We start from the raw sequence: 23,738 nt of genomic DNA on the forward strand, positions 1-23,738 counted from the left end.
AGCTGTATTTTGTAATGGCACCAATTATTGTACTGTATCTTTTTATTGAAAACAGGAAAAAAAACATTTTTTGTAGGGCAAAATTGGAAGAAAAAAACAATTTTTTTATGGGTTTTATTTTTACAGTGTTAAGTGTACTTATTCTGTGGGTATAATGACAGCAATACAAAATTTTGTGTTTTACTACTTGTTTTATGTGAGGCGAGCTGTAGTTTCTACTGGTACCATTTTGAGATACATGAGACTTTTTGATCACTTTTATTACATTTTTTTGTAGGGCAAGGTGAATAAACAACTTTAAATAGGCAGTTTTTTTGTTCCGGTGTTTACCCAAATATTTTTATATTTGGACATTGTCGGACATGGCAATATCCACTATACATATAAATATTTATTTTTATATGTAAATTAGGAAAGGAGGGTGATTTGAAATTGAAATATTTGTATAATTTTTTATGTTTTTAAAAACATTTATCTTTTTTTTAGTCCTGTTACAGTACTTTAATATGTGATCCTCTGACTGATTATTCCATAGACTGCAATAGTATACAAATGCTGGACAAATAATTGCCAGCAGGAGCAGGTCCCTGAAACTGAAAAGCACTTGTCCAAGATCCTTTTTTGCCCTAAACGCTCCACGCATCCGAATACCAAGCAGCAAGTCCACCCACTTTTGCACATAATTTCAACGCTTATTACAGTTGTTGTGACTTTTCCCAACAATATAAGGTGAGCAGCCATTTGTCTCTACCATCTTATGTTCCAGTCACTCAGATGTCACTCTGTGCAGTGCTCTGCACATTTTTCTTTATACTATAGTTCCAAAAAGCTATTACAGACGCAAGCTACTAATCTAGTGTGATAACGACTCTATAAGCAGAGTATAGGGAGAGAAAATGAAGATATAATTGAGTGTATTTTAGGGAATTTGATCAGTGAAAGCACATAGAGGGAGTGAGGGACTGGGCTTGCTGGCAACTGGTTTTGCATTACATACCTGCAAGAAAATTATATTTTCTGTAGGAACAAGCAGACAGCTTTGTAATTTGTACATGTCATTGCATTATACCCATGTTACTAAATGTGTTGTATATTACTGCAAGATAACAGGTAGTGGTAGCCGCCATTAATAAACTAACCAAATTCTACTACCATATATAATTTAAACAGATTTTCAACAGTGAAATGTATGTGATCAACGGGAGCCCCACTGATCACTAGCACAGGAATCTCATCAGCATCAGAACTGGACCATGGAGCTATGGAAGAAGGTGGCGTGATCTGGCCTGATCTAATGAATGACATTACATTATGTGGATGGCCTGGTGCATATGTATCACGTACATGGGGAAGGGAGGGCACCAGGATGCAATATGGAAAGAAGACAAGCCAGCGGAGACAGTGTGATGCTCAAGACAAAGTTCTGCTTGGGTCCTGACATTCATGTGGACTTTGACACATACTACCTACCTAGACATTATTGAAGACTAAGGGTCCATTCACACGTCCGTGTGTGTTTTGCGGATCCACAGATCCGTGGATCCGCAAAACACGCACATCGGCGATGTGCGTTCCGCATTTTGCAGACCGCACATCGCCGGCACTTAATAGAAAATGCCTATTCTTGTCCGCAATTGCGGACAAGAATAGGATATGTTCTATTTTTTGGGGGATCGGAATTGCGGACCCGGAAGTGCGGATCCGCAATTCCGGATCCGGGCAGCACATTGTGCTGCCCCATAGAAATGAATGGGTCTGCAATTCTGTCCTGCAAAATGCGGAACGAAATTGCGGACGTGTGAATGGACCCTAAGAAAACCCCTTAATTGTAACAGTATTCTTTTAATGGTAGTGGTCACTTTCATTTGGATAATGTACCCTCCCACACAACAAAAATTGTTCAGGAATGGTTTGAAGAATGTGACAAAGAGTTCTCCAAGTTTCCAAGATGCAGAGTCAGACCTACACTTACTTTTTCATGGCCTATCGTAAATATAACAATAAAACCAAACGAAAATTGCAAGGTAGGGAAAATTACTACCAACAGTCTAAATATATCAAGGAACCCTCGCCAGGGCCAAAAAATAAGTTTAGGCTAAGATATAACTTTTAATATGATCGTTGAAAAATCTGGGAGTACCAGCTATCAAAGACAAACATACACAAACAACTAAACTACTCAAGTCCCGGGGGGACAAAATCATACCAGAGGTTCCAATCAAGAACAGATAAGACTATAAACAATTCTAGAAAAAAGAAAAAGTCTTACCAATTGATGCGCTTGGGGACCATCCGGTAACTGTACAGCCCGAGGGATGACTGGCAATTGATAGTAAGTCACTCTGTGCAGGGCAGCTGTGGCGAGTATCTATCCCTAGAATAGACCCTGACCAAGGACCAGGGGAGGGAAACTGCAAAAGCCCTGCCATACTGCACAAAGAATTGCCCCAATCAGGGAGACCCTATATGCATGTCTAACCTTATTGGGTGCCAAAATCCCTCAACAATGCCCTATAACCTAGTTTACAGTCAAAAGTGATCATACTTCCAAATTGATGTTAAAGAGGATGCTGTGCGTAGGTAGTGGTCGGGGACCACTGTCATTAGACACCCCTATATAGCGGGAAGGGGGCTAAGTTGACCCTACCTATCTACACAGAGCACTCACCCCGAAAGGGGCGACCCCGTCCGGAAACCTGTCCTTAATCCGGGCGGAATCCCTGAAAAACCCTACAGGATAGGTCCCGACGTGCCACGTTTCATAAAATACTCATCAGGAGAAACAAACCAAGGGCTTGGTGTACAAAGGATAACCAATCCTACAAATGAAAAGAGATGAAATAATCTTAGGGAAAATTCGGGGCCACAACAAAGAATAAAGGGGGAAAGTTAAAGTAAGCCTACCTTGTAATTGATAGACCAAGGGTGAAGCCGGGGGGCAATTGAAATCCCCTACTTGCAGATAGCCCGTCAGTGGTACGGGACTAATTCATGGGCTGATCAGGAATAAATAATAGACCACATAATCAGCATGGGGAGTCTTGTCCAGGAAGCCAGTGAACGGCATCCGACGCTGGAATTTTAAGGCTGCTACACGCGCACCATCTGACTCCAGGCCCGCCTACATGGGACATGTGACCCGTCACCTGACCACAGCGTCACGCGAACCCGGAAGATACGTTGCGCCTATAAAGCGCAGCGCCGATTACGGTGGAACGTGTCGTCGGGTCACGTGAGGCGGAGACATAGGAGGAGGAATCGCGCGGTGCCTAGCAATAAAGGTTGCTCCAGATGGGGAGCACACATGTTGCTGCGAGGGCCGTAAGTGTAAACAGACCCAACTATCAAAGGGAACGAAGGGCTTGTTGGCAGGAGCACAGGGAAATAGAAGTATAAATAAGCAAGATAATGGTTGGAGGACATCTAATATATAGAAAAGAGAGGAAGGAGTGGGGCTCAGAGGGGTACATGAATGTGGATACAGTAGACTCAATATGGAATCAATAGGCTACAGTTTGATGAATAGATAGACAATGGGTTTAAACAGTGAGTTGAATGCCGCCCTCAAGGGGAGGGGTGTGGGTGCCACAATGCAACAGGGAAACGTATGTGGCGTTAGAAATACATGACTTATATATAGCAACTGAAATTCAGCTGTTCATTAAGTCCTAACGGAGCCACAGTTTTTAGATAGTAAATCCAGCGAGCTTCACTTTGCAAGATGCTTCTGTCCCATTCGCCTCTCCTCAAGGGTGGGTGGATCTTATCAATGCCCATGAACGTGATTCCGGCACTGCCATTATGCAGAGTATGGACATGTTTTGCGACCAGTGTATCTCTTTGATTAGCAATATCATTTAGGTGCTCACCCACCCGTCTCCGAAATTCACGAATCGTCTTTCCGATATATTCCTTGCCACATTTGCATGCAAGTCTGTATATGATCCCACGAGATTTACAATTGATAAAATCACGGATGGTATACGTTTTCCCAGTCACATTACTCCAGAACGCCTTACCAGTTTGGATATACTTGCAGGCGATGCACCCGCTACATCTGTAGCATCCCTCAATATTATTACGGAGCCATGTACTACCGGACGTGGGCACGGGAGTGAACTGGCTATGCACAAGTCTGTCCTGCAGACTCCTGCCTCGCCTATATGTGATATGTGGGTAATCACCTACAACTTCCTTAAGATCAGGATCCATTGTTAGGATCCGCCAGTATTTCCCCACAATATCACGTATCGGCTTGGCCGCTTCATCACGAATGGTTCGGTTCGTTTGTGCACATTTAGGTTTTGGTGTAAGCAGAGAAGTAAGATCAGCCTGCAAGGCTGACCTAAAGGCCGTTCTGAGGACCTTATCAGGGTAACCTCTCTGTTGAAACCTTTGAGGGGTGACACCCCCTTGTGCAACTTAGGTAAACAGTTTACCTAGGTTGCACAAGGGGGAGTCACCCCTCAAAGGTCGCCTTATCGTCTCGGGAGTGGGCAACCTCTGTCAAAATCTGGGGATATACATTGACCAGATTTTGGCTCCTTTTGTAGCTGCATTGCCCTCTTTTCCTAGGGATACCACTGAACTATTATAGCGTTTAGAGGGGGTACATGTGGAGACTGATCACCTGCTTGCCAGTATAGACGTGGAAGCGCTGTACTCCAGCATCCCACATAACCTGGGTATCCAGGCTGCAGACTATTTCCTCCAGATGAGGGGCTGCCAGTACCGTTTCCACAGCCAATTTGTCCTTCGCATTCTACAATTCACTCTAACTTCACACTTTACCACCAGCTCAGGGGCACTACGATGGGGAGCCCCTGTGTCCCATCGTATGCAAATCTGTTCCTGGGCTGGTGGGAGGCTACACATGTTTTTGGTGATGACTGCAAGGGACCTCTTGATTTGATTGGGCTGTGCGCGCAGTACATTAATGACATCCTTACCATCTGGTATGGGACCAAGAATACTTTTGAAACATTTGTTAAGGGGCTCAATCACAATCAGATTGGTCTACGTTTCACTTGTGAGTCTGACTCCATATCTCTACCCTTTCTGGACGTCTCTATCACTAAAAATGAGATGGGTGAACTGGATACTACTGTATATAGGAAAACCAATTCCCTTCTGAGGTGGGAGAGTGGACATCCACTCCCACTCAGAAGAGGTATCCCTAAAGGGCAGTATCTGCGCCTCAGAAGGAATTGTTCCTCCAAAAAAGAATTCCTTTCTCAGGCTGCAGACCTACGACAAAGGTTTCAACAGAGAGGTTACCCTGATAAGGTCCTCAGAACGGCCTTTAGGTCAGCCTTGCAGGCTGATCGTACTTCTCTGCTTACACCAAAACCTAAATGTGCACAAACAAACCGAACCATTCCTTTAATAACAACCTATGATGAAGCGGCCAAGCCGATACGTGATATTGTGGGGAAATACTGGCGGATCCTAACAATGGATCCTGATCTTAACCCCTTAGGGACCCATGACGTACCGGTACGGCATGGATCCCGAGTCCTTAAGGACCCATGACGTACCGGTACGTCATGTATAGTTCCGATCACCGCCGCCCGGCGGGCGGTGATCGGAACCTGGTGCCTGCTCAAATCATTGAGCAGGCACCTAGGCTAAATGCGCGGGGGGGTCCCGTGACCCCCCCGTGTCGGCGGTCGCGGTGCCATCGGGTCCCCATGGGGCTGTGGGGGGGACCCGATGGCATGGAAGGCAGCGCGATGTCTAAGGAAGGCATCGCGCTGCCTTCTGGTGAAGAGCCTGAGAGATCCAGCCCCCTGGATCTCACAGGCCGGAAGCTGTATGAGTAATACATACAGTATTAGGCCTCATGCACACGACTGTTGTGTGCATCCGTTGTTCCGTTTTCCGTGATTTTCAATGGGTCCGTTGAAAACTCAGAAAATGCACCGTTGTTCATCCGCGTCCGTGATCCGTGTTTCCTGTCCGTCAAAAAAATATGACCTGTCCTATTTTTTTGACGGACAACGGTTCGCGGACCCATTTAAGTCAATGGGTCAGTGAAAAAACACGGATGCAGACAAGATTGTCATCCGCGTCCGTGATCCGTAGGCTACTTTCGCACAGACGGATCCGCAGATCCGTCTGCATAGAGTTTTTTCAGATCTGAGTTTTCACATCGTGAAAACTCAGATCCGACAGTATATTCTAACACAGAGGCGTTCCCATGGTGATGGGGACGCTTCAAGTTAGAATATACTAAGAACTGTGTACATAACTGCCCCCTGCTGCCTGGCAGCACCCGATCTCTTACAGGGGGCTGTGATCCGCACAATTAACCCCTCAGGTGCCGCACATCTCATAGCCCCCTGTAAGAGATCGGGTGCTGCCAAGCAGCAGGGGGCAGACCCCCCTCCCTCCCCTGTATTAAATTTATTGGTGGCCAGTGCGGCCCCCCCCCCCTCCCTCCCTCGTATTAAATTCATTGGTGGCCAGTGCGGCCCCCCTCCCTCCCTCCCCTGTATTTAATTCATTGGTGGCCAGTGCGGCCCCCCCCTCCCTCCCTCCCCTGTATTAAATTCATTGGTGGCCTCCCCCCCCCTAATTAAAATTCTTCCCCCCCATCATTGGTGGCAGCGGAGAGTTCCGATCGGAGTCCCAGTTTAATCGCTGGGGCTCCGATCGGTTACCATGGCAACCAGGAAGCTATTGCAGTCCTGGCTGCCATAGTTACTTAGCAATTTTAGAAGCATTAAAGGGACACTGACAGGCCCTATAAACATATTTAGTTATTCCTATGCAGTCATAGATCTATTAAAGTGTATTCCAATGATATAAGAGTACCCCCTGTCCGCATTGTAAACCATGTAAAAACAACTTTATATTGATCTGTCAATCACATTTCTTTATGCCTAAGGGGCGTTTTTTCACATTTCTTTATGCCCAAGGGGCGTTTTTTCTCCTACCTTCGTGCCCAGCCGCGCCTCAACTGTCGATTCCTAGTGCCGCCCAGCTCTTTATTATTCACTGCGCTGGGCGGCTCTTACATTCCCCGATCCTGTCAGTTGCCGCGCATGCCCGATAGATACTTATGGGCATCGGCCTCAATTGGACCATCTGCGCATGCGCCGGCACCCTCCCAAGCCTGTAATTGAATCCAGCGCTCTTCTCTCGGCTGACTTGATCGGGGAATGTAAGAGCCGCCCAGCGCAGTGAATAATAATGAGCTGGGCGGCGCTAGGAATCGACAGTTGAGGCGCGGCTGGACACGAAGGTAGGAGAAAAAACGCCCCTTGGGCATAAAGAAATGTGATTGACAGATCAATATAAAGTTGTTTTTACATGGTTTACAATGCGGACAGGGGGTACTCTTATATCATTGGAATACACTTTATTAAATCTATGACTGCATAGGAATAACTAAATATGTTTATAGGGCCTGTCAGTGTCCCTTTAAACTTACCTACGCTGTCTGTGACCTGCTGGGCGCTCCTCCTACTGGTAAGTGACAGGTCTGTGTGGCGCATTGCTTATAGCACAGACCTGTCACTTACCAGTAGGAGGAGCGCCCGGCCGGTCACAGACAGCGCAGCTAAGTATAATGCTTCTAAAATTGCTAAGTAACCATGGCAGCCAGGACTGCAGTAGCGTCCTGGTTTCCATGGTAACCGATCGGAGCCCCAGCGATTAAACTGGGACTCCGATCGGAACTCTCCGCTGCCACCAATGATGGGGGGGGGGGGTGATTTTAATTACGGGGGGGGGGGAGGGGAGGCTGCACTGGCCACCAATGAATTTAATACAGGGGAGGGAGGGGGGCCGCACTGGCCACCAATGAATTTAATACTGGGGAGGGAGGGGGGCCGCACTGGCCACCAATGAATTTAATACAGGGGAGGGAGGGGGGCCGCACTGGCCACCAATGAATTTAATACTGGGGAGGGAGGGGGGGGCCGCACTGGCCACCAATGAATTTAATACTGGGGAGGGAGGGGGGGGCCGCACTGGCCACCAATGAATTTAATACTGGGGAGGGAGGGGGGGCCGCACTGGCCACCAATGAATTTAAAACTGGGGAGGGAGGGGGGGTCTGCCCCCTGCTGCCTGGCAGCACCTGATCTCTTACAGGGGGCTATGATACGCACAATTAACCCCTCAGGTGCGGCACCTGAGGGGTTAATTGTGCTGATCACAGCCCCCTGTAAGAGATCGGGTGCTGCCAGGCAGCAAGGGGCAGTCATGTACACAGTTCTTAGTATATTCTAACTTGAAGCATCCCCATCACTATGGGAACGCCTCTGTGTTAGAATATACTGTCGGATCTGAGTTTTGACGATCTAACTCAAATCCGATGGTATATTCTAACATAGAGGCGTTCCCATGGTGATGGGGACGCTTCAAGTTAAAATATACCATCGGATTTGAGAAAACTCTGATCCGATAGTATATTAATAGGGACTCCTGACTTTACATTGAAAGTCAATGGGGGACGGATCCGTTTGCAATTGCACCATATTGTGTCAACGTCAAACGGATCCGTCCCCATTGACTTGCATTGCAAGTCAGGACGGATCCGTTTGGCTCTGCACGGCCAGGCGGACACCAAAACGACTTTTTCCTTCATGTCTGGTGATCCTCCAAAAATCAAGGAAGACACACGGAAACAAAAACGAAAATGGATCACGGAACAACGGAACCCCGTTTTGCGGACCGTGAAAAAATAAGTGTGCAAAAAGTTGTGTGCATGAGGGCTTACTCATACAGCCAATGCATTCCAATACAGAAGTATTGGAATACATTGTAAAGGATTAGACCCCCAAAAGTTCAAGTCCCAAAGTGGGACAAAAAATAAAGTGAAAAAAAAAAGTTGAAGTTTTACCCCCAAAAAATTCAAAGTTTCAAGTAAAAATAAACAAAAACGGCATTTTCCCCAAATAAAGTAAAAAAAAATTGGTAATAAATAGAGGGGGAAAAAAAGTATACATATTAGGTATCGCCGCGTCTGTATCGACCGGCTCTATAAACATATCACATGACCTAACCCCTCAGATGAACACCGTAAAAAATAAAATCTGTGCTAAATAAACAATTTTTTTGTCACCTTAGATCACAAAAAGTACAACAGCAAGCGATCAAAAAGGCGTTTGCCCACCAAAATAGTACCAATCTAACCGTCACCTCATCCCGCAAAAAATGAGCCCCTACTTGAGACAACCGCCCTAAAAATAAAAAAACTATGGCTCAGAATATGGAGACACTAAAACATAATTTTTTTGTTTTAAAAAAGCTGTTATTATGTAAAACTTACATAAATAAAAAAAAAGTATACATATTTGGTATCGCCACGTTCGTATCGACCGGCTCTATAAAAATATCACATGACCTAACCCCTTAGATGAACACCGTAAAAAATAAAAAAATAAAAACTGTGCTAAATAAACCATTTTTTGTCATCTTACATCACAAAAAGTGTAATAGCAAGTAGGGGTGGGCGATATGGCCTAAAATTTATATTGCAATATAAATTTAAGCATGTGCGATATGCGATATATATTGCGATATATTGTTTTCTATATTGGGGGGGTGTTTAAACTTTTTTTTTACTTTTTATTTAATAACTATTAGCCTCCTTAAGGGCTAGAACCCTTGTCATATTCACCCTAATAGAGCTCTATTAGGGTGAATAGGACTTTACACTCTCCCTGCTGCCCTGTGCTTTGTGCACACAACAGCAGGGAGCTGACCATGGCAGACAGCCTCTCATGTGCCCCCCAGCCTCTCATGTGCCCCCCCAGCCTCTGATCTGCCCCCCCCCCAGCCTCTGATCTGCCCCCCAAGCCTCTGATCTGCCCCCCCAGCCTCTGATCTGCTTCCCCTAGCCTCTGATCTGCCCCCCCAGCCTCTGATCTGCACCCCCCCAGCCTCTGATCTGCCCCCCAGCCTCTGATTTGCCCCCCCAGCCTTTGATCTGCCCCCCCAGCCTCTGATCTGCCCCCCTATGGGCTCAGATCGGTTACCATGGCAGCCAGGACGCTACTGAAGTCCTGGCTGCGATGGTATGTTAGTGAGCAGCATTATACTCACGTGCTCCGTGGCCGCCAGTCGCTCCTTCTTTTCATAGGTGTGTGCGGCGCATTGCTAATGCTATAAGCATTAGCAATGAGCCGCACAGACAGAAGAAGGAGCGCCCGGCGGCCACCGAACGCGAGTGTAATGCTGCTCACTAACATACCATCGCAGCCAGGACTTCAGTAGCGTGACTCCTGGCTGCCATGGTAACCGATCGGAGCCCCAGCATTACACTGCTGGGACTCCGATCGGAACTGCTCACTGCCACCAATGATGGGGGGGGAGGAGGGGGACCCTGTGGGATATGGCCGGCACATTCATTGGCGGCGCAGTGGCCACAGTCCCTCCCCTCCTCCTCTGTCCTCATTGGTGTTCAGCGGCAGCCGCGCACAGTGGGGAGGGAGGGACTCCCTCCTTCTCCCTCCACTGTGCCGGCTCAGGAGAAAATGGTGCGCGATCATATCGCGGTCTGGCGATATAGGCGATGTGGCGAAAATCCATATCGTGGCCCAAATTTATATCGCATATCGCCTATATCGCCTATACCGCCCACCCCTAATAGCAAGCGATCAAAAAGTCACACGCACCCCAAAATAGTGCCAATAAAACCGTCATCTCATCCCGCAAAAATCATACCCTACCCAAGGTAATCGCCCAAAAACTGAAAAAATTATGGCTCTCAGACTATGGAAAAACTAAAACATGAAATCATTGTGTAAAACTTACATAAATAAAAAAAAAGTATACATATTAGATATCGCCGCATCCGTGACAACCTGGTCTATAAAAATATCACATGATCTAACCTGTCAGATGAATGTTGTAAATAACAAAAAATAAAAACGGTGCCAAAACATCATCTGTACCCTAAACTAGTACCAACAATACTGCCACCCTATCCCGTAGTTTCTTAACCGCCTCACGCAGGATTGCGTTCCGGAGGCGGTCGATTCATTCTTCTTCGACGCGCCGGCGCGTCATCTCGCGAGACGCGAGATTTCCTGTGAACGCGCGCACAGAGGAGCGCGCGTTCACAGGAACTGCAGGTAAACGAGCTGATCTACAGCCTGCCAGCGGCGATCATTCGCTGGCAGGCTGTAGATCCGATTTTTTTAACCCCTGAAAGGTATATTAGACGCTGTTTTGATAACAGCGTCTAATATACCTGCTACCTGGTCCTCTGGTGGTCCCTTTTTCTTGGATCGACCACCAGAGGACACAGGCAGCTCTGTAACGTAGCACCACTACACTACACCCCCCCTGTCACTTATTAACCCCTTATTAACCCCTGATCACCCCATATTAGATTCCCTGATCACCCCCCTGTCATTGATCACCCCCCTGTAAGGCTCCATTCAAACGTCCGTATGTGTTTTGCGGATCCGCGGATCCGCAAAACACATACGGACGTCTGAATGGAGCCTTACAGGGGGGTGATCAATGACAGGGAGGTGATCACCCCATATAGACTCCCTGATCACCCCCTGTCATTGATCACCCCCCTGTAAGGCTCCATTCAGACGTCCGTATGTGTTTTGCGGATCCACGGCTCTACAAAAAATGCAGTGTTCGCCCGATCAGGCCTGATCTTGTGCGCACACTTGCGTTCAGTCCGCCCCACCGCAGTGACAGAATTTTTTTTTTCTGATCACTGCAAAAACACCGTAAAATCGCTGCGGCGCTATAAAAAGATCACTTTTGAGGGGCATGGCGAGTTCATAGAAGATTTTTTTTTTGTCACAAGTTAGCGGAAATAGATTTTTTGTTTTGTTTTTTCTTACAAAGTCTCATATTCCACTAACTTGTGACAAAAAATAAAATCTCACATGAACTCACCATACCCCTCACGGAATCCAAATGCGTAAAAATTTTTAGACATTTATATTCCAGACTTCTTCTCACGCTTTAGGGCCCCTAAAATGTCAGGGCAGTATAAATACCCCACATGTGACCCCATTTTGGAAAGAATACACCCCAAGGTATTTCGTGAGGGGCATGGCGAGTTCATGTAAAATTTTGGTCACAAGTTAGTGGGATATGAGACTTTGTAAGAGAAAAAAAAAATAAAAAAAATAAAAATAAAAAATCATTTTCCGCTTAGGGCTCTTTCACACCTGCGTTCTTTTCTTCCGGCATAGAGTTCCGTCGTCGGGGCTCTATGCCGGAAGAATCCTGATCAGTTTTATCCTAATGCATTCTGAATGGAGTGAAATCTGTTCAGGATGCATCAGGATGTCTTCAGTTCCGGAACGGAACGTTTTTTGGCCGGAGAAAATACCGCAGCATGCTGCGCTTTTTGCTCCGGCCAAAAATCCTGAAGACTTGCCGCAAGGCCGGATCCGGAATTAATGCCCATTGAAAGGCATTAATCCGGATCCGGCCTTAAGCTAAACGTCGTTTCGGCGCATTGCCGGACCCGACATTTAGCTTTTTCTGAATGGTTACCATGGCTGCCGGGACGCTAAAGTCCTGGCAGCCATGGTAAAGTGTAGCGGGGAGCAGCATACTTACCGTCCGTGCAGCTCCCGGGGCGCTCCAGAGTGACGTCAGGGCGCCCCAAGCGCATGGATCACGTGATCGCATGGATCACATCATCCATGCGCATGGGGCGCTCTGACGTCATTCTGGAGCGCCCCGGGAGCCGCACGGACTGTAAGTATACTGCTCCCCCGCTCCTACTATGGCAACCAGGACTTTAATAGCGTCCTGGCTGCCATAGTAACACTGAACGCAATTTTAAGACGGCTCCGTCTTCAAATGCTTTCAGTACACTTGCGTTTTTCCGGATCCGGCGTGTAATTCCGGCAAGTGGAGTACACGCCGGATCCGGACAACGCAAGTGTGAAAGAGGCCTAACTTGTGCCAAAAAAATTAATATTCTAGGAACTCGCCACGCCCCTCACGGAATACCTTGGGGGTGTCTTCTTTCCAAAATGGGGTCACTTGTGGGGTATTTATACTGCCCTGGCATTTTAGGGGACCTAAAGCGTGAGAAGTAGTTTGGAATCCAAATGCGTAAAAAATGCCCTGTGAAATCGTAAAGATTCTCATTGGAATTTGGGCCCCTTTGCGCACCTAGGCTGCAAAAAAGTGTCACACATGTGGTATCGCCGTACTCAGGAGAAGTAGGGCAATGTGTTTTGGGGAGTAGTTTTACATATACCCATGCTGGGTGAGAGAAATATCTCTGTAAATGACAACTTTTTTAAAAATTTCATACAAAGTTGTCAATTTACAGAGATATTCCTCTCACCCAGCATGGGTATATGTAAAAAGACACCCCAAAACACATTGCCCTACTTCTCCTGAGTACGGCGATACCATATGTGACACTTTTTTGCAGCCTAGGTGCGTAAAGGGGCCGAAAGTCCAACGAGTACCTTTAGGCTTTACAGGGTTGCTCACAATTTAGCCCCGCCCAAAATGCCAGAACAGTAAACACACCCCACAAATGAACCCATTTCGGAAAGTAGACACCCCAAGGTATTCGCTGAGGGGCATATTGAGTCCATGAAAGATTGAACTTTTTGTCACAAGTTAGCGAAAAGGGAGACTGTGAGAAAAAACAAAGAAAAATCAATTTCCGCTAATTTGTGCAAAAAAAAAAAAAAAACTTCTATGAACTCGCCATGCCCCTCACGGAATACCCTGGGGTGTCTTCTTTGCAAAATGGGGTCACTTGTCGGGTATTTATACTGCACTGGCATTTTAAGGGACCTAAAGCGTGAGAAGATGTCTGGAATCCAAATTTCCTCCTAAAAGCTACTCATTGGAATTTGGGCCCCTTTGCGCACCTAGGCTGCAAAAAAGTGTCACACATGTGGTATCGCCGTACTCAGGAGAAGTTGGGCAATATCTCTGTAAAAGTCATCTTTGTAAAAAAAATGGGAAAAGTTGACTTTTACAGAGATATTTCTCTCACCCAGCATGGGTATATGTAAAAATACACCCCAAAACACATTGCCCTACTTCTCCTGAGTACAGCGATACATGTGTGACACTTTTTTGCAGCCTAGGTGCCCAAAGGAGCCCAAATTCTAAAGAGCACCTTTAGGATTTCACAGGGCATTGTTTAGGCATTTGGATTCCAGACTTCTTCTCACGCTTTAGGTCCCCTAAAATGCCAGGGCAGTATAAATACCCCACAAGTGACCCCATTTTGGAAAGAAGACACCCCAAGGTATTTCGTGATGGGCATAGTGAGTTCATGGAAGTTTTTATTTTTTGTCACAAGTTAGTGGAATATAAGACTTTGTAAGAAAAAATAATTTAAAAAATCATCATTTTCCGCTAACTTGTGACAAAAAATAAAAACTTCTATGAACTCACTATGCCCATCAGCAAATACCTTAGGGTGTCTACTTTCCGAAATGGGGTCATTTGTTGGGTGTTTTGACTGTCTGGGCATTGTAGAACCTCAGGAAACATGACAGGTGCTCAGAAAGTCAGAGCTGCTTCAAAATGCGGAAATTCACATTTTTGTACCATAGTTTGTAAACGCTATAACTTTTGCGCAAACCAATAAATATACACTTATTGCATTTTTTTTTATCAAAGACATGTAGAACAATAAATTTAGAGAAAAATTTATATAGAAATGTAGTTTTGTTTGAAAGATTTTACAACTGAAAGTGAAAAATGTCATTTTTTTGCAAAAATTTCGGTCAATTTCGATTAATAACAAAAAAAAGTTAAAATGTCAGCAGCAATGAAATACCACCAAATGAAAGCTCTATTAGTGAGAAGAAAAGGAGGTAAAATTCATTTGGGTGGTAAGTTGTATGTAAAAAGTGGTCTGGTCATTAAGGGGGTTTAAGCTAGGGGAGCTGAGGTGGTTAAATGGGGCCATTTTTTTGGAGTTTCTACTCTAGGGGTGCATCAGGGCGGCTTCAAATGGGACATGGTGTCAAAAAAAACAGTCCAGCAAAACCTGCCTTCCAAAAACCGTATGGCATTCCTTTCCTTCTGCGCCCTGCCGTGTGCCCGTACAGCGGTTTACGACCACATATGGGGTGTTTCTGTAAACTACAGAATCAGGGCCATAAATATTGAGTTTGGCTGTTAACCCTTGCTTTGTAACTGGAAAAAAATTATTAAAATGGAAAATCTGCCCAAAAAGTGAAATTTTTAAATTGAATCTCTATTTTCCATTAATTTTTGTGGAACACCTAAAGGGTTAACAAAGTTTGTAAAATCAGTTTTGAATACCTTCAGGGGTGTAGTTTCTAGAATGGGGTCATTTTTGGGTGGTTTCTATTATGTAAGCCTCGCAAAGTGACTTCAGACCTGAGAAAATTTCTGAAAGATTTCAAGATTTGCTTCTAAACTTCTTAGCCTTGTAACATCCCCAAAAAATAAAATATCATTCCCAAAATGATCCAAACATAAAGTAGACATATGGGGAATGTAAAGTAATAACTATTTTTGGAGGTATTACTATGTATTATAGAAGTGGAGAAGCTGAAACTTGAAAATTTGCAATTTTTTACACATTTTTTATTTATTTTTTATAAATAAAAATGAATTTTTTTAACTTCATTTTACCAGTGTCATGAAGTACAATATGTGACGAAAAAACAATCTCAGAATGGCCTGGATAAGTCAGATTTGCAAAAAAGCCAAGTCCGTAAGGTGAAATAGGGCCGAGTCCTAAGGGGTTAAGGAAGTTGTAGGTGATTACCCACATATCACATATAGGCGAGGCAGGAGAGACTTGTGCATAGCCAGTTCACTCCCGTGCCCACGTCCGGTAGTACATGGCTCCGTAATAATATTCAGGGATGCTACAGATGTTGCGGGTGCATCGCCTGCAAGTATATCCAAACTGGTAAGGCGTTCCGGAGTAATGTGACTGGGAAAAGGTATACCATCCGTGATTTTATCAATTGTAAATCTCGTGGGATCATATACACACTTGCATGCAAATGTGGCAAGGAATATATCGGAAAGACGATTCGTGAATTTCGGAGACGGGTGGGTGAGCACCTAAATGATATTGCTAATCAAAGAGATACACTGGTCGCAAAACATGTCCATACTCTGCATAATGGCAGTGCCGGAATCACGTTCATGGGCATTGATAAGATCCACCCACCCTTGAGGAGAGGCGAATGGGACAGAAGCATCTTGCAAAGTGAAGCTCGCTGGATTTACTATCTAAAAACTGTGGCACCGTTAGGACTTAATGAACAGCTGAATTTCAGTTGCTATATATAAGTCATGTATTTCTAACGCCACATACGTTTCCCTGTTGCATTGTGGCACCCACACCCCTCCCCTTGAGGGCGGCATTCAACTCACTGTTTAAACCCATTGTCTATCTATTCATCAAACTGTAGCCTATTGATTCCATATTGAGTCTACTGTATCCACATTCATGTACCCCTCTGACCCCCACTCCTTCCTCTCTTTTCTATATATTAGATGTCCTCCAACCATTATCTTGCTTATTTATACTTCTATTTCCCTGTGCTCCTGCCAACAAGCCCTTCGTTCCCTTTGATAGTTGGGTCTGTTTACACTTACGGCCCTCGCAGCAACATGTGTGCTCCCCATCTGGAGCAACCTTTATTGCTAGGCACCGCGCGATTCCTCCTCCTATGTCTCCGCCTCACGTGACCCGACGACACGTTCCACCGTAATCGGCGCTGCGTCTCTTCTGGGTTCGCGTGACGCAGTGGTCAGGTGACAGGTCACATGTCCCATGTAGGCGGGCCTGGAGTCAGATGGTGCGCACGTAGCGGCCTTAAAATTCCAGCGTCGGATGCCGTTCACTGGCTTCCTGGACAAGACTCCCCATGCTGATTATGGGGTCTATTATTTATTCCTGATCAGCCCATGAATTAGTCCCGTACCACTGACGGGCTATCTGCAAGTAGGGGATTTCAATTGCCCCCCGGCTTCACCCTTGGTCTATCAATTACAAGGTAGGCTTACTTTAACTTTCCCCCTTTATTCTTTGTTGTGGCCCCGAATTTTCCCTAAGATTATTTCATCTCTTTTCATTTGTAGGATTGGTTATCCTTTGTACACCAAGCCCTTGGTTTGTTTCTCCTGATGAGTATTTTATGAAACGTGGCACGTCGGGACCTATCCTGTAGGGCTTTTCAGGGATTCCGCCCGGATTAAGGACAGGTTTCCGGACGGGGTCGCCCCTTTCGGGGTGAGTGCTCTGTGTAGATAGGTAGGGTCAACTTAGCCCCCTTCCCGCTATATAGGGGTGTCTAATGACAGTGGTCCCCGACCACTACCTACGCACAGCATCCTCTTTAACATCAATTTGGAAGTATGATTACTTTTGACTGTAAACTAGGTTATAGGGCATTGTTGAGGGATTTTGGCACCCAATAAGGTTAGACATGCATATAGGGTCTCCCTGATTGGGGCAATTCTTTGTGCAGTATGGCAGGGCTTTTGCAGTTTCCCTCCCCTGGTCCTTGGTCAGGGTCTATTCTAGGGATAGATACTCGCCACAGCTGCCCTGCACAGAGTGACTTACTATCAATTGCCAGTCATCCCTCGGGCTGTACAGTTACCGGATGGTCCCCAAGCGCATCAATTGGTAAGACTGTTTCTTTTTTCTAGAATTGTTTATAGTCTTATCTGTTCTTGATTGGAACCTCTGGTATGATTTTGTCCCCCCGGGACTTGAGTAGTTTAGTTGTTTGTGTATGTTTGTCTTTGATAGCTGGTACGCCCAGATTTTTTAACAATCATATTAAAAGTTATATCTTAGCCTACACTTTCTTTTCAGCCCTGGCGAGGGTTCCTTGATATATCTATCGTAAATATATAGGCTATCATTATTTTTATAAGGTTTACAGAGGGAATAATTTCATTCAAAAGGGGGGGGGGGGGGGGTGGAATGAGTTAAAGGTAACCTGTCTTTAACCACCTCAGCCCCTATAGCTTAAACACCCTGAAAGACCAGGCCACTTTTTACACTTCTGACCTACACTACTTTCACCGTTTATTGCTCGGTCATGCAACTTACCACCCAAATGAATTTTACCTCCTTTTCTTCTCACTAATAGAGCTTTCATTTGGTGGTATTTCATTGCTGCTGACATTTTTACTTTTTTTGTTATTAATCGAAATGTAACTATTTTTTTGCAAAAAAATGACATTTTTCACTTTCAGTTGTAAAATTTTGCAAAAAAAACGAGATCCATATATAAATTTTGCTCTAAATTTATTGTTCTACATGTCTTTGATAAAAAAAAAATGTTTGGGTAAAAAAAAAAAAATGGTTTGGGTAAAAGTTATAGCGTTTACAAACTATGGTACAAAAATGTGAATTTCTGCTTTTTGCAGCAGCTCTGACTTTCTGGGCACCTGTCATGTTTCCTGAGGTTCTACAATGCCCAGACAGTACAAACACCCCACAAATGACCCCATTTCGGAAAGTAGACACCCTAAGGTATTCGCTGATGGGCATAGTGAGTTCATAGAACTTTTTATTTTTTGTCACAAGTTAACGGCAAAGTCTCATATTCCACTAACTTGTGACAAAAAATAAAAAATTCTAGGAACTCGCCATGCCCCTCACGGAATACCTTGGGGTGTCTTCTTTCCAAAATGGGGTCACTTGTGGGGTAGTTATACTGCCCTGGCATTCTAGGGGCCCAAATGTGTGGTAACGAGTTTGAAATCAAATTCTGTAAAAAATGGCCAGTGAAATCCGAAAGGTGCTCTTTGGAATATGGGCCCCTTTGCCCACCTAGGCTGCAAAAAAGTGTCACACATCTGGTATCTCCGTATTCAGGAGAAGTTGGGGAATGTGTTTTGGGGTGTCATTTTACATATACCCATGCTGGGTGAGATAAATATGTTGGTCAAATGCCAACTTTGTATAAAAAAATAGTAAAAGTTGTCTTTTGCCAAGATATTTCTCTCACCCAGCATGGGTATATGTAAAATGACACCCCAAAACACATTCCCCAACTTCTCCTGAATACGGAGATACCAGATGTGTGACACTTTTTTGCAGCCTAGGTGGGCAAAGGGGCCCATATTCCAAAGAGCACCTTTCGGATTTCACTGGTCATTTTTTACAGAATTTGATTTCAAACTCCTTACCACACATTTGGGCCCCTAGAATGCCAGGGCAGTATAACTACCCCACAAGTGACCCCATTTTGGAAAGAAGACACCCCAAGGTATTCCGTGAGGGGCATGGCGAGTTCCTAGAATTTTTTATTTTTTGTCACAAGTTAGTGGAATATGAGACTTTGTAAGAAAAAAATAAAAATAAAAAAATCATCATTTTCCACTAACTTGTGACAAAAAATAAAAAATAAACTCACGGAATACCTTGGGGTGTCTTCTTTCCAAAATGGGGTCACTTGTGGGGTAGTTATACTGCCCTGGCATTCTAGGGGCCCAAATGTGTGGTAAGTAGGTAAATGACCTGTGAAATCCGAAAGGTGCTCTTTGGAATGTGGGCCCCTTTGCCCACCTAGGCTGCAAAAAAGTGTCACACTTCTGGTATCTCCGTATTCAGGAGAAGTTGGGGAATGTGTTTTGGGGTGTCATTTTACATATACCCATGCTGGGTGAGAGAAATATCTTGGCAAAAGACAACTTTTACAATTTTTTTTTATACAAAGTTGGCATTTGACCAACATATTTATCTCACCCAGCATGGGTATATGTAAAATGACACCCCAAAACACATTCCCCAACTTCTCCTGAATACGGAGATACCACATGTGTGACACTTTTTTGCAGCCTAGGTGGGCAAAGGGGCCCACATTCCAAAGAGCACCTTTCGGATTTCACAGGTCATTTACCTACTTACCACACATTTGGGCCCCTAGAATGCCAGGGCAGTATAACTACCCCACAAGTGACCCCATTTTGGAAAGAAGACACCCCAAGGTATTCCGTGAGTTTATTTTTTATTTTTTGTCACAAGTTAGTGGAAAATGATGATTTTTTTATTTTTATTTTTTTCTTACAAAGTCTCATATTCCACTAACTTGTGACAAAAAAAAAAAATTCTACGAACTCGCCATGCCCCTCACGGAATACCTTGGGGTGGGCAAAGGGGCCCAAATTCCTTTTAGGAGGGCATTTTTAGACATTTGGATACCAGACTTCTTCTCACGCTTTGGGGCCCCTAAAATGCCAGGGCAGTATAAATACCCCACATGTGACCCCATTTTGGAAAGAAGACACCCCAAGGTATTCAATGAGGGGCATGGCGAGTTCATACAAAAAAAAAAATTTTGGCACAAGTTAGCGGAAATAGATTTTTTGGATTTTTTTCTCACAAAGTCTCCCTTTCCGCTAACTTTGGACAAAAATTTCAATCTTTCATGGACTCAATAAGCCCCTCAGCAAATACCTTGGGGTGTCTTCTTTCCAAAATGGGGTCATTTGTGGGGTGTTTGTACTGCCCTGGCATTTGAGGGTCTCCGCAATCATTACATGTATGCCCAGCATTAGGAGTTTCTGCTATTCTCCTTATATTGAGCATACGGGTAATGAGATTTTTTTTTTCCGTTCAGCCTCTGGGCTGAAAGAAAAAAAATGAACGGCACAGATTTCTTCATTCGCATCGATCAATGTGGATGAAAAAATCTCTGCCAAAAAAAGAAAAAGGAGGGGAAAGGCGTCTGCCAGGACATAGGAGCTCCGCCCAACATCCATACCCACTTAGCTCGTATGCCCTGGCAAACCAGATTTCTCCATTCACATCAATCGATGTGGATGAATAAATCATTGCCGGGATTTTATTTTTTTATATATATACAAAGTGTTTGCCAAAGTATATGAACACCGCCACCTCCTCAGCTCATATGCCTCGGCAAACTTATCTTTTACTGCAGAGGAGAAATCTCGTCTTGCAGCGCCGCATACACCGACTTGCGTGTAATCTGACAGCAGCGCAATGCTTCTGTCAGAATGCACATCAGTGCTGCAGCTAGTCGATCGGTTGGTCCACCTGGAAGGTAAAAAAAACAAAACAAAAAAGAAAAATCCAGGCCGCAACGCAATAACTTTATTAACTTTAGAACAGAACATATTAACTTTTTTTAAACTTTTTTAACTTTTTTACTTACCGGTAATTTTTTTTTTGGTTTAGTTTTTTTTACCTTTATAGAACAAACCTCTCCTTCCCCATGGGACAATGTGCAAAGCGCAAATCGCCCAAAGATGTGGCGAAGTACGTTATGCACTTTATCCCAGGTGAAAGGAGAGGTTTGCAGCAGCTGTGAGTAAAAGAGCCCTAATAGCCCTTTGTGCCTGTCCTGTGAGATGCAATCCCTATGCTAGGTGTACCTGTGTGTGGTACTTCCGGAAACACTCACCAAAGCATAGGGCAGGGTGGTCAGGACAGAAATAGCGGGTGTCACGCCTTATTCCACTCCTGCTACAGACACGACATCTTTTTCGGGGTGACGGTTGGGTTGAGGTACCAGGAACGACACTGGGGAAATGTCGCTCGTGTAGACGGCTAACTACACTGGTGGATGGGGCCACGGAACCTCCTGGATACAGGAGGTTCTCGATGATCTCTTCCTGGAATTTGAGGAAGGATCCTGTTCTCCCAGCCTTACTGTAGAGAACAAAACTATTATACAGCGCCAATTGAATTAAATATACAGACACCTTTTTATACCAGCGTCTGGTTCTGCGGGAAACTAAATACGGAGACAACATCTGGTCATTGAAGTCCACCCCTCCCATGAGCGCATTATAGTCGTGGACACAGAGGGGCTTTTCAATGACACGGGTTGCTCGCTCAATTTGGATTGTCGTGTCTGCGTGAATGGAGGAGAGCATGTAAACGTCACGCTTGTCTCTCCATTTCACCGCGAGCAGTTCTTCGTTACACAAGGCAGCCCTCTCCCCCCTTGCAAGACGGGTGGTAACGAGCCGTTGGGGGAAGCCCACGCGACTAGTTCGCGCGGTGCCACAGGCGCAAATCCGTTCTTGAAACAAATGCCTAAAGAGGGCCACACTTGTGTAAAAATTGTCCACATAAAGATGGTACCCCTTGCCGAATAAGGGTGACACCAAGTCCTAGACTGTCTTCCCACTGCTCCCCAGGTAGTCAGGGCAACCGACCGGCTCCAGGGTCTGATCTTTTCCCTCATAGATCCGAAATTTGTGGGTATAGCCTGTGGCCCTTTCACAGAGCTTATACAATTTGACCCCATACCGGGCACGCTTGCTTGGGATGTATTGTTTGAAGCCAAGGCGCCCGGTAAAATGTATTAGGGACTCGTCTACGCAGATGTTTTGCTCGGGGGTATACAAATCTGCAAATTTCTGGTTGAAATGGTCTATGAGGGGCCGAATTTTGTGGAGCCGGTCAAAAGCTGGGTGGCCCCTGGGACGGGAGGTGGAGTTGTCGCTAAAATGCAGGAAACGGAGGATGGCCTCAAATCGTGCCCTGGACATAGCAGCAGAGAACATGGGCATGTGATGAATCGGGTTCGTGGACCAATATGACCGCAATTCATGCTTTTTTGTCAGGCCCATGTTGAGGAGAAGGCCCAAAAAAATTTTAAGTTCGGAAACTTGGACTGGTTTCCACCGGAAAGGCTGGGCATAAAAGCTTCCCGGGTTGGCGGATATAAATTGTGTGGCATACCGGTTTGTCTCTGCCACGACTAAGTCCAAGAGCTCCGCAGTCAAGAACAGCTCAAAAAATCCCAGGGCCGAACCGATTTGAGCCGTCTCAACCCAAACTCCAGACTGGGCGGTGAAAGGGGGAACTACAGGTGCGACTGAAGTTGGTGACTGCCAATCAGGGTTTGCCAGCACCTCAGGGATTCTAGGGGCTCTACGGGCCTGTCTGTGCGGTGGCTGCGACGGGGTAACTACTGCACGTGCCACCGTACCAGCTTCAACTGCCCTTCTGGTGCTCGCCACGTCACCATGTTGTACGGCAGTGCTGGTACTAGGTCCAGGGAGGGCTGCGCTGCTGGTGTATGCCTCACCACGTGATCCGGCAGCGACAGCCCCACTCTGCTGCTCTTGAAGCGGATCCTGCATAACCTGTGGTCTAGCGACACGGGGCCGGGTACGCCTGGTGCTGCCAGGGACCTCAACCTCCTCGTCCGAACTTTGGGTCAGAGAGCCACTGCTTTCTACAGGTTCATATTCTGACCCGCTAGATTTGTCAGATGAGGGTTCCCACTCCTCATCCGACTGGGTCAGAATCCTGTAGGCCTCTTCAGAAGAATACCCCCTGTTTGACATTTTGGACTACTAAATTTAGGGGTATTCCCTGAGACTACCCAAGAAAAAAAGCAAGCCTGTCTTACAAAGGGGAGGCTAGCGAAGTACGCTGAGGCCGCTGCGGTTGATAAAAAATATCAAAACTGATTTTTTTATCGCCGCAGTGCGTGTAAAATGAATGTGCAGTGATCAAAAAAATATATATTTTTTGTCACTGCGGTGGGGCGGGCGTGGGTGAACGCACGTGTGGGCGACCGATCAGGCAAACACTGCGTTTTGGGTGGAGGGCGAGCTAAGGTGACACTAATACTATTATAGATCTGACCGTGATCAGTTTTGATCACTTACAGATACTATAAAAGTACAAATGCTGATTAGCGATACGCTAAACAGCGAATAAGTGACTGCGGTGCGGTGGGCTGGGCGCTAACTCACGCTAAACTACCTAACCAAGGGGCCTAAACTATCCCTAAAACCTAACAGCCAATACTAGTGGAAAAAAA

At 45.4% G+C, this 23,738-nt stretch overlaps 1 long non-coding RNA gene across 1 annotated transcript; it reads right to left on the minus strand.

The window, feature by feature from the left end:
- Positions 1-4,992: 4,992 nt before the first annotated feature.
- On the minus strand, positions 4,993-22,916 carry LOC120987085. The gene is made up of 3 exons (XR_005775907.1): positions 22,906-22,916; positions 21,704-21,708; positions 4,993-5,127 (listed from the first exon to the last, which is right to left on the minus strand). It is a non-coding gene; the product is annotated as an uncharacterized LOC120987085 (long non-coding RNA).
- Between the last annotated feature and the right edge of the window lie 822 nt (positions 22,917-23,738).

Source organism: Bufo bufo, chromosome 1, assembly GCF_905171765.1.
Source record: "Bufo bufo chromosome 1, aBufBuf1.1, whole genome shotgun sequence".
Taxonomy (NCBI): domain Eukaryota; kingdom Metazoa; phylum Chordata; class Amphibia; order Anura; family Bufonidae; genus Bufo; species Bufo bufo.